Source organism: Triticum aestivum, chromosome 5D, assembly GCF_018294505.1.
Source record: "Triticum aestivum cultivar Chinese Spring chromosome 5D, IWGSC CS RefSeq v2.1, whole genome shotgun sequence".
NCBI lineage: Eukaryota > Viridiplantae > Streptophyta > Magnoliopsida > Poales > Poaceae > Triticum > Triticum aestivum.
In genome coordinates this window covers 428906029-428915581 of record NC_057808.1, presented here as the reverse complement: position 1 = coordinate 428915581, position 9553 = coordinate 428906029, and the positions used below count along the sequence as shown (strand labels likewise).

The 9553-nt window shown below is 40.9% G+C and overlaps 1 long non-coding RNA gene across 1 annotated transcript; it reads left to right on the top strand.

Annotated features, from left to right (window-relative positions):
* Window positions 1-3435: 3435 nt before the first annotated feature.
* LOC123122398 (uncharacterized) lies at window positions 3436-6481 on the top strand. The gene is made up of 3 exons (XR_006460208.1): window positions 3436-3809; window positions 4230-4419; window positions 6181-6481. It is a non-coding gene; the product is annotated as an uncharacterized lncRNA (long non-coding RNA).
* The last annotated feature ends 3072 nt before the right edge of the window (window positions 6482-9553 follow it).

The following is a 9553-nucleotide window of genomic DNA, read 5'->3' as shown; positions in this document are numbered from 1 at the left end:
CAAATCATGTGTGAAGGTCAGAAAATAACGATACTTGCCGCGGGCCTCAACACTCATCGGACTGCATACATCAGTATGTATTATTTCCAACAAGTCTGTTGCTCGCTCCATTGTTCCGGAGAACGGAGTCTTAGTCATCTTGCCCATGAGGCATGGTTCGCAAGCATCAACTGATTCATAATCAAGTGATTCCAAAAGCCCATCAGCATGGATTTTCTTCATGCGCTTTACACCAATATGACCTAAACGGCAGTGCCACAAATAAGTTGTACTATCATTATTAACTTTACATCTTTTGGCTTCAATATTATGAATATGTGTATCACTACGATCGAGATCCAACAAACTATTATCATTGGGTGTATGACCATCGAAGGTTTTATTCATGTAAACAGAACAACAATTATTCTCTGACTTTAAATGAATAACCGTATTGCAATAAACATGATCAAATCATATTCATGCTCAACGCAAACGTCAAATAACATTTATTTAGGTTTAACACTAATCCCGAAAGTATAGGGAGTGTGTGATGATGATCATATCAATCTTGGAACCACTTCCAACACACATCGTCACTTCACCCTCAACTAGTCTCTGTTTATTCCGTAACTCCTGTTTCGAGTTACTAATTTTTAGCAACAAACAAGTATCAAATACCCAGGGGCTACTATAAACACTAGTAAGGTACACATAAATAACCTGTATATCAAATATACCCTTGTTCACTTTGCCATCCTTCTTATCCACCAAATGTTCAGGGCATTTCCGCCTCCAGTGACCATTTCCTTTGCAGTAGAAGCACTCAGTTTCAGGCTTTAGTCTAGCTTTGGGCTTCTTCACGAAAGTGACAACTTGCTTGCCTTTCTACATGAAGTTCCCTTTCTATCCCTTTTCTTGAAACTAGTGGTCTTGTTAATCATCAACACTTGATGCTCTTTCTTGATTTCTACCTTCATCGATTTCATCATCATGAAAAGCTCGGGAATCGTTTTCGTCATCCCTTGCATACTATAGTTCATCACGAAGTTCTACTAACTTGGTGATGGTGACTAGAGAATTCTGTCAAACACTATTTTATCTGGAAGATTAACTCCCACTTGATTCAAGCGATTGTAGTACCCAGACAATCTGAGCACATGCTCACTGCTTGAGCTATTCTCCTCCATCTTTTAGCTATAGAACTTGTTGGAGACTTCATATCTCTCAACTCGGGTATTTGCTTGAAATATTAACTTCAACTCCTGGAACATCTCATATGGTCCATGACGTTCAAAACGTCTTTGAAGTCCCGGTTCTAAGCCGTTAAGCATGGTGCACTAAACTATCAAGTAGTCATCATATTGAGCTAGCCAAACGTTCATAACGTCTGCATCTGCTCCTGCAATAGGTCTGTCACCTAGCGGTGCATCAAGGACATAATTCTTCTGTGCAGCAATGAGGATAAACCTCGGATCACGGACCCATTCCACATCATTGCTACTATCATCTTTCAACTTAGTTTTCTCTAGGAACATATATAAAACATATGGAAGCAACAACGCGAGCTATTGATCTACAACATTATTTGCAAAATACTATCAGGACTAAGTTCATGATAAATTAAAGTTTAATTAATCATATTACTTAAGAACTCCCACTTAGATAGACATCCCTCTAATCATCTAAGTGATCACGTGATCCATATCAACTAAACCATGTCCGATCATCACGTGAGATGGAGTAGTTTTCAATGGTGAACATCACTATGTTGATCATATCTACTATATGATTCACACTCGACCTTTCGGTCTCTAGTGTTCTAAGGCCATATCTGCATATGCTAGGGTCGTCAAGTTTAACCCGAGTATTTCTGCATGTGCAAAACTGGCTTGCACCCATTGCAGATGAACGTAGAGCTTATCACACCCGATCATCACGTGGTGTCTCGGCACGACGAACTTTGGCAACGGTGCATATTTAGGGAGAACACTTTTACCTTGAAATTTAGTAAGGGATCATCTTATAAAGCTACCGCCGAACTAAACAAAATAAGATGTATAAAAGATAAACATCACATGCAATCATAATATGTGACATGATATGGCCATCATCATCTTGTGCTTTTGATCTCCATCTCCAAAGTTCTGTCATGACCTCCATTGTTACGGGCATGACACTATGATCTCCATCATCTTGATCTTTTATCAACGTGTCGTCACATGGTCGTCTCACCAGCTATTGCTTTTGCAACTATTGCTATCGCATAGCGATAAAAGTAAAGCAATTACATAGCACTTGTAAGAAACTAGTGACACTCTGTTTGTCTATGTACTCACACATGTATTATGTTTCCGGTTAATACAATTCTAGCATGAATAATAAACATTTATCATGAAATAAGGAAATAAATAATAACTTTATTATTGCTTAGGGATGCCCCCGTAGGCATCCCACCTTTCTTCTTCAACAATTATCGGCTAGTATCGGTTGAGCCTAAATTTTTGCTTCTTCACATGATGTGTGTTACTCTTAGAATGTCATTTTATTTTGTTTTGGTTGCTGTTTTAATAAAATACTTAGATCTGAAAGTTTTAAATAAAATAGAGTCCTTAAATAGTTGCCAGGGAGGCTAGGTAAGCGGCACTCACATCCCGTCAAAGAAGCTCTTTTCTATGGAATTGCTCTAGTGCTTCACTTATATCTTTTTGAGCATAGTGTGCTTTAGTATTTTTGAAGAAATTCTCTCTTGCTTCACTTAAGTTAATTTGAGAGAAAGAAATATTATGCTCATGATCTTCACTCATATTTGTTTGAGCTTATCAAAAGCAACACATGAAAATTAGTTCCAAAGTGATAGATATCCAAGAAGGATATAAAAAAGCTTTCATGAAGATCATTGGACAAAATAAACTTGATTTCTTGTAATAGTTTTGAGATATGATGATGTGATATGTGAGTCATGTTGATGAGTAACTATGCTTTAGTAAGAATCTTGATGTTAAGGTTTGTGATTCCCTATGCAAGCACGAAATATTGGGGGCAATTAACTGCCGGGAGAAATACCTAATCAAGGGCAAATAGTCTGCCGGGAATCATGCTACTGCCGGCAGAAATACTAGACGGTAGATAAACTGCCGGGAGAAGACGAATAGCTAGGGCATATGGACTGCCGGTGGTGATTTCTACCATCCACGGCTCCCTAACTGCCGGCACAAGTGAATCTCGGCCCACTGTCTGCCGGGCCTCTCTATGGTGCGAGACCGACATAATTGGGCCAAACGCGCGCAGGCAGGCTGAAGCGCGCGTGACCAAAAAATATCTACCGCCCCCACAAATTCTTCCCCTATCCTAAAAAAAAGTTCTTCCCCAAATCGAACCCTCCTCCCAGGCTCTAGCCTTCGTCCCGACCAACGCCGCCGCCGACCCCCTCCTCCGTCGACCGCTCCTTCCACCGCCCCCCCCCCCCCCCCCCCCCCCCCACACACACACCAACCTATGCGACCCTCACTGGGATCGATGGATCCAGTGCATCGAGGTTGGCGTCGCCTCCCTCCCTTCGGCACCGCCGCCAGGAATGGACGACGGCGCCGGTGCGTCAGGTCGATGTCGCCTTCATCTCCAGCACCAGATCTTGCGACGAAAACCGTGTCTCGTCCATCGCGTTGCGAGCACGGCGACGGCAAGGGCGAGAGGAAGCGGTTCTTCCTGGCTCCTCTACATCTCAGGGTCGTCCCCCCACAACCACGCCGCCGCGCTCCTCATCTCCACGTCCCTCTGCGCTGACGAGCACGGGCAGGCTTCCCACCATGGTTCCCTCCACGCCGACGGTGAGTGTGGTGCATGCTCCTCACTACGCTGGCACAAGATGCTGCTCAGATCCGTCATGTTGGAAACCTGATGCAGACGAGTTTTTCCTTACCAAGATGCTGCTCAGATCCGTCACACCTCCTCTCCCCTGTCCCTCCTCCTGTCTCCTAGAGGGCAGATCCCTTTGGATGCTGTCAATTTTGTATGTTGAGATGAGGTTGTTAGATTTGTTTGGTCTGATGTGAGTTTCCCCCCAACTTTTTGGGTGGATTTTTGGTTCCTGCTACCATGGAGAACGAGCGTCGATACCCTCTGAATTTTTGCCTGTTCGTGAGCTTGGAGAGCTGACACTTTGCATCTTGTGCCTACCTCTGGCCACATTGTTTTTAAGCAAATATTCATCATATAACATTTTTATATGTTTCTCTGTTTTGCCACAGCAAAGTAAGAAGGGAGTAGAAGGCCTGCAAAAGGAGAATGAGAATGAAGCTATGCTGCTTGAAAAAAGAAAGAATCTGCAGTCCTAACAAAGAACCTGAAACAACACTCTGGAAAAAAGAGAGAAGGAAACAACAATCTTGCAAGGGAAATAAAGAAACCGCAGCTTGTTCACTAAATTTTCAGTGAGTGGTAATGCTCTCTTCACACATATAATCTGACTTTCAAACACTATTAATTAGAAACAATAGGATTGCAGACACTGAGTCATCATATTGGTTAACACAAGTGAGAGATGAACACAAGTGAACTTTACCTTAGTTATGTCAGCTCCATTTTCAAAAACCATGCTTTTATGGATTGATGGTAGGACTTGGGAGCAAAGGGTGTGGCAGCTGATCTTATTTTCATCCATTACAGATATAATTGTCTTTTCACTACTGAAAATATGTTCTTTCTTCAAGTCACATGAAGTATTTCAGGATATGATATAAACTGCAACTGGATCCACTTCCTTTCATGTACACGGAAGACTCTGCCATGTAGAGAAATGATTTTCGTTAGATTCCATGCTCACTCACTTGTATTTATATGTAATCTAGTGTGTAATAACATACTTAAACATGCAAGTATATGCGACCCATGCCATACATGGCGCAGCTCATAACTTTAATTTGATTCATGTTCCATTCATCACAGGTCCTAAACTGGTGCATAAATCAGCTTGTTTGTTTATTTGTACAAAGCCATGGTCTAATTTTTTAGGCTAATTCAACTTGTTGTGGGAGATGTAGGATAGTCAACCAATATAGAAACTTGTCCTAGATTTTTTATACTGTGGGCAGTGTAGTAGTTACAGAGAATTAGAAGGAAAAGTAAGCCCATATAACGCTAACTTGATTCGCTGGCTAGTACAGTAACTTTGTGTATGTAACCTGCTTATACCACTTCGCTTATTACAGTTTTTTATATTGTGGGCAGCGTAGTAGATACAGAGACTTAGAAAGAAAAGTAGGCCCAAATAACGCTAACTTGATTCGCTGGCTAGTACAGTAACTTTGTGTATGTAACCTGCTTATACCACTTTGCTTATTACAGTAACTTGTATCCTGAATTTACTGATCCTACTTGAAGCTACAACTGTAAATTTGCATATGTACTTGTACAGTACAGTAGCTTGAAAATGCACTTGTGTAATGTTTAGGGTGTGATCATGGCCTCGTGATTGTGTTTGAAAATGCAGAAAAAAAATCAAAATGGTCATAAATTCTGTTCGCGCTTTACTTTGGTACAGTAATATTAGCTATGTGCAGTATGAAGTTGGCCAGTTTTAAATACCTGAGATCTGGAACAAATGTCTCTATTTTTCTCTTTAATTTAAAATACCTAATGCTTTCATTTCACACACTTGTACTTGCAACAATATCAGGTACATCTACTGGCAGGCATACAACTTCACAATCACTTTGACTTAATACAGATTCTTAATTAACTTGCTAAATGCAGAGAAACTAAACATTCATTATGTTCTTGGCCCCTTATGCGGCAGACACACTACCATTATCAGATCAAATATAGATGACCATATTACAACCAAAGCACCCAATTACATACCATGAGTCTATAGCCTCACTTCTGCTGTAGGCAAGTGTTTAAAATACAAGGTACACCTACTAGTTTTTGTTAATATTTGTAGAGACTTTGCACACTATATTAGGATGAGAAGTAAGATAAGCTTGCTACTATCAAGATGATAAAAAATGGACGTGTTGATGTCCAGGACATGTTCGTACTGTAGTAGAGATTACTCTAGAGATGTTACTTGTTTCTCTATATTTCAGAACATATGCCGCTTTTGTATGTGGGCATGCGGCTGTTATATGTGATTGTTGTAACATCTTTCTTAAGTTCTGAGTGCAACTGTTGTGTGTAACATCTGCCGATCTATTGCAGGCTTCCTAGAGGTACAAAAGTTGATCGAGGTATGGAAGATCTTCAAGTTGCTGAAGATTTGGAAGACCTACAATTAAGTTGGTGGAATGATAGTGTCGTATGTCTTGTTTGTTGAACCTGGAGACTTGCTCTGCTCATTTTGATGGTTGTTAAGCTCATTTTGGCTGTGTGGCACATCTAAAAACATATGTACTTCTCCTTTTGTGGCACTACTTTATTTTGATTGTGTGACACATCTGTAAACATATATGTACTTTTTTGGCACAACCGGCTTATATATGGTCGTTATATTTATTGGATATACTTTACTGTTTATGATGAGGCCTATATGTTAGTTTGATTGTAGTGCATGTACAAATCGTGGGACATGTCCTGATTACCTAAACGTATATACTGATTGGATGTTGCATTAGGGATGCCTAGAACCAATTGGTGGTGAAATCAAGGTGTTGGCATAATAATTGCCGGGTAAACATGCTTGTGCAGGCAATTGAATTGCCGGCAACTCTAGTTTTATGTGCTTGACTAATCTGTCGGGAGAAAATAGACTGCCAGCAAATACGTGAGCCAGGGCAGATAAACTGCCGGGAGAAGTCTATCTGTCGGGACAAGTAATCCCCGGCAGCCGTTCTCGTGGCAGTTCTATCTGCCGGGAGAAACACTGTCTCGGCAGTTTATTTGCCCTTTAAAGTGACTTCTCCCGGCAGTTTACCTGTCCTCGCATCAGTGTTGTGGTGTAGTAAGTCAATAGTCATGCAATGAAATTACATCCTACTTGTGATGCATTATTTGGTGTTAATTATGCTTAATGCTCGCTTATGAGATTATTCGTTTCTTGATTGGTCGCTTCTCAATCTTTTGCTAGCCTTCATTTTGCACTAAGTATGATCACTACTTGTGTTTCCAAAATCCTTTAAACTAGTTTTGCCACATGAGTCCACTATACCTATCCATATGCGGTATTCTTTTGCCATTCTAAGCAAATTTGTATGTGCCATCTCTAATGTTCAAAATAAATTTCTCTTTTGTGTGCTTGTACCGCTCGTGAGGCGGTGAGGGGTGGTTAATATTTTCCATGCTAGATGTGTTATTCTCACGATGAGTGTTTATTCACTTGTCATTGCACGAGAGTAAGGCAAAGGTATTAGGGATGCCCAGTCCCGAAATGATAAATGAATTTACTTTATGTTGTCAAATAATAAATTCCTTGGAAAGTGTTGGTATGGAGGGCACCCGTGGATACGGTTAGCCATGGAAAGTGAAAGTATGGTTGAAAAAGGAATAAACTTTATTTTCTGTTTCGGAACCGCCTATGATATATCTAGCATGGAAAGTGTTGGGAGCTCTAAGTCGTTTTCGTTGGTGGGAAAAGTATGCCTCTCAAAATGTTCTTATCTCTCAATTTTCACTTTGAGCTCTGGCACCTCTACAAATCCCTACTTCCCTCTGCGAAGGGTCTTTCTTTTACTTTATGCAATTTTTATTCCGAGTCTCCATCTTCTCTTATAAAGCACCAACTAGGGGGCACTATGATCATACTTGAGCATTGGGTGTAGCTAATATGCGAGTGTGTTTCATGAATAGATCAATGATTGAGCATGATGGGTTAGGGATAACTTATTTCAGCGTTGATATTTTGAAAGACGTTGTTGCTTGTTGGTATGCTTGAGTAGTCCTCATGTCAAAACTAGACTATTGCTTTGAACCATATAAAAGTCCAAATGTCCATGCTATAAAGAAACGAATACGAGATGACATGTTAGGCAGCATTCCACATCAAAAATTCTGTTTTTATCATTTACCTACTCGAGGACGAGCAGGAATTAAGCTTAGGGATGCTGCTACGTCTCCAACGTATCTATAATTTTTTATTGTTCCATGCTGTTCTATTATCATTCTTGGATGTTTTATAATCATTTTATAGTCATTTTATATCATTTTTTGTACTAACCTATTGACATAGTGCCAAGTGTCAGTTGTTGTTTTCTGCATGTTTTTTACATCGCAGGAAATCAATATCAAACTGAGTCCAAACACCGCGAAACTTTTTAAGGATTTTTTATGGACCAGAACACTTCCAATGGGCCAGAGCTGCACCTGGGGGGGGTGCCCCGAGGGGGGCACAACCCACCAAGGCACGCCTGGGGGCCCAAGCGCGCCCAGGTGGGTTGTGCCCACCTCGGTGGCCTCCCACACCCCCTCTGTGACCTATAAATTCCCAAATATTCCAAACCCTCGGGGTTAACCTAGATCAGAAGTTCTGCCGCCGCAAGGCTCTGTAGCCACCGAAAACCGATCTAGACACCGTTCCGGCACCCTACCAGAGGGGGGAATCATCTCCGGTGTCCATCTTCATCATCCTGGTGGCCACCACGATGAGGAGGGAGTATTCCACCCTCGGGGCTGAGGGGTTGTACCAGTAGCTATGTGTTTAATCTCTCTCTCTCTCTCTCGTGTTCTTGAGATGTCACGATCTTGATGTATCGCGGGCTTTATTAATATAGTCGGATCATATGGTGTTTTCCCCTCTCTATCTTGTTGTGATGAATTGAGTTTTTCCCTTTGAGATTTCCTTGTTATCGGATTGAATACTTTTATGGATTTGAGAGCACTTGATATATGTTTTGCATATGAGTACTCATGGTGACAATGGGGTATCATATAGATTCACTTGATATGTGTTTTGGCATTCAACTCGCGGATTCCCGCGGTGACATATGGGTAATCTATGCATATGGGTTGATGCACGTTCTCGTCTTTTGTTTCTCCGGTAAAAATCTTGGGGCACTCTTTGAGGTTCTTTGTGTTGGATTGAGTATTATGAATCTGAAATTATTTGGTGTTATTTTAGTACGAACTCTAGGATAGATCGAATGGAAAGAATAGCTTTGTGTTATTTTAGTACGAACTCTTGAATAGATCGAACGGGAAGAATAGCTTTGAGGTGGTTTCGTACCCTACAAACAATTTCTTCTTATGTTCTCCACTAGATAAGAACTTTGGAGTGATTCTTCGTTGCACGTTGAGGGATGGTTATGTGATCCAATTATATTAGCACTGTTGGGAGATTGCACTAGCGAAAGTACAGACTCTAGGCCTCATTTTCAAGCATTGCAATACCGTTTGTGCTCACTTTTATCAATTGCTACCTTGCTGTTTTTATTTATTCAGATTATAAAAATATATTTCTACCATCAATAATACACTTTTATCACCATCTCTTCGCCGAACTAGTGCACCTATACAATTTGCCATTGTATTGGGTGTGTTGGGGACACAAGAGATTTCTTGTATTTGGTTGCAGGGTTGTTCGAGAGAGACCATCTTCATCCTACACCTCCCACAGATTGATAAACCTTAGGTCATCCACTTG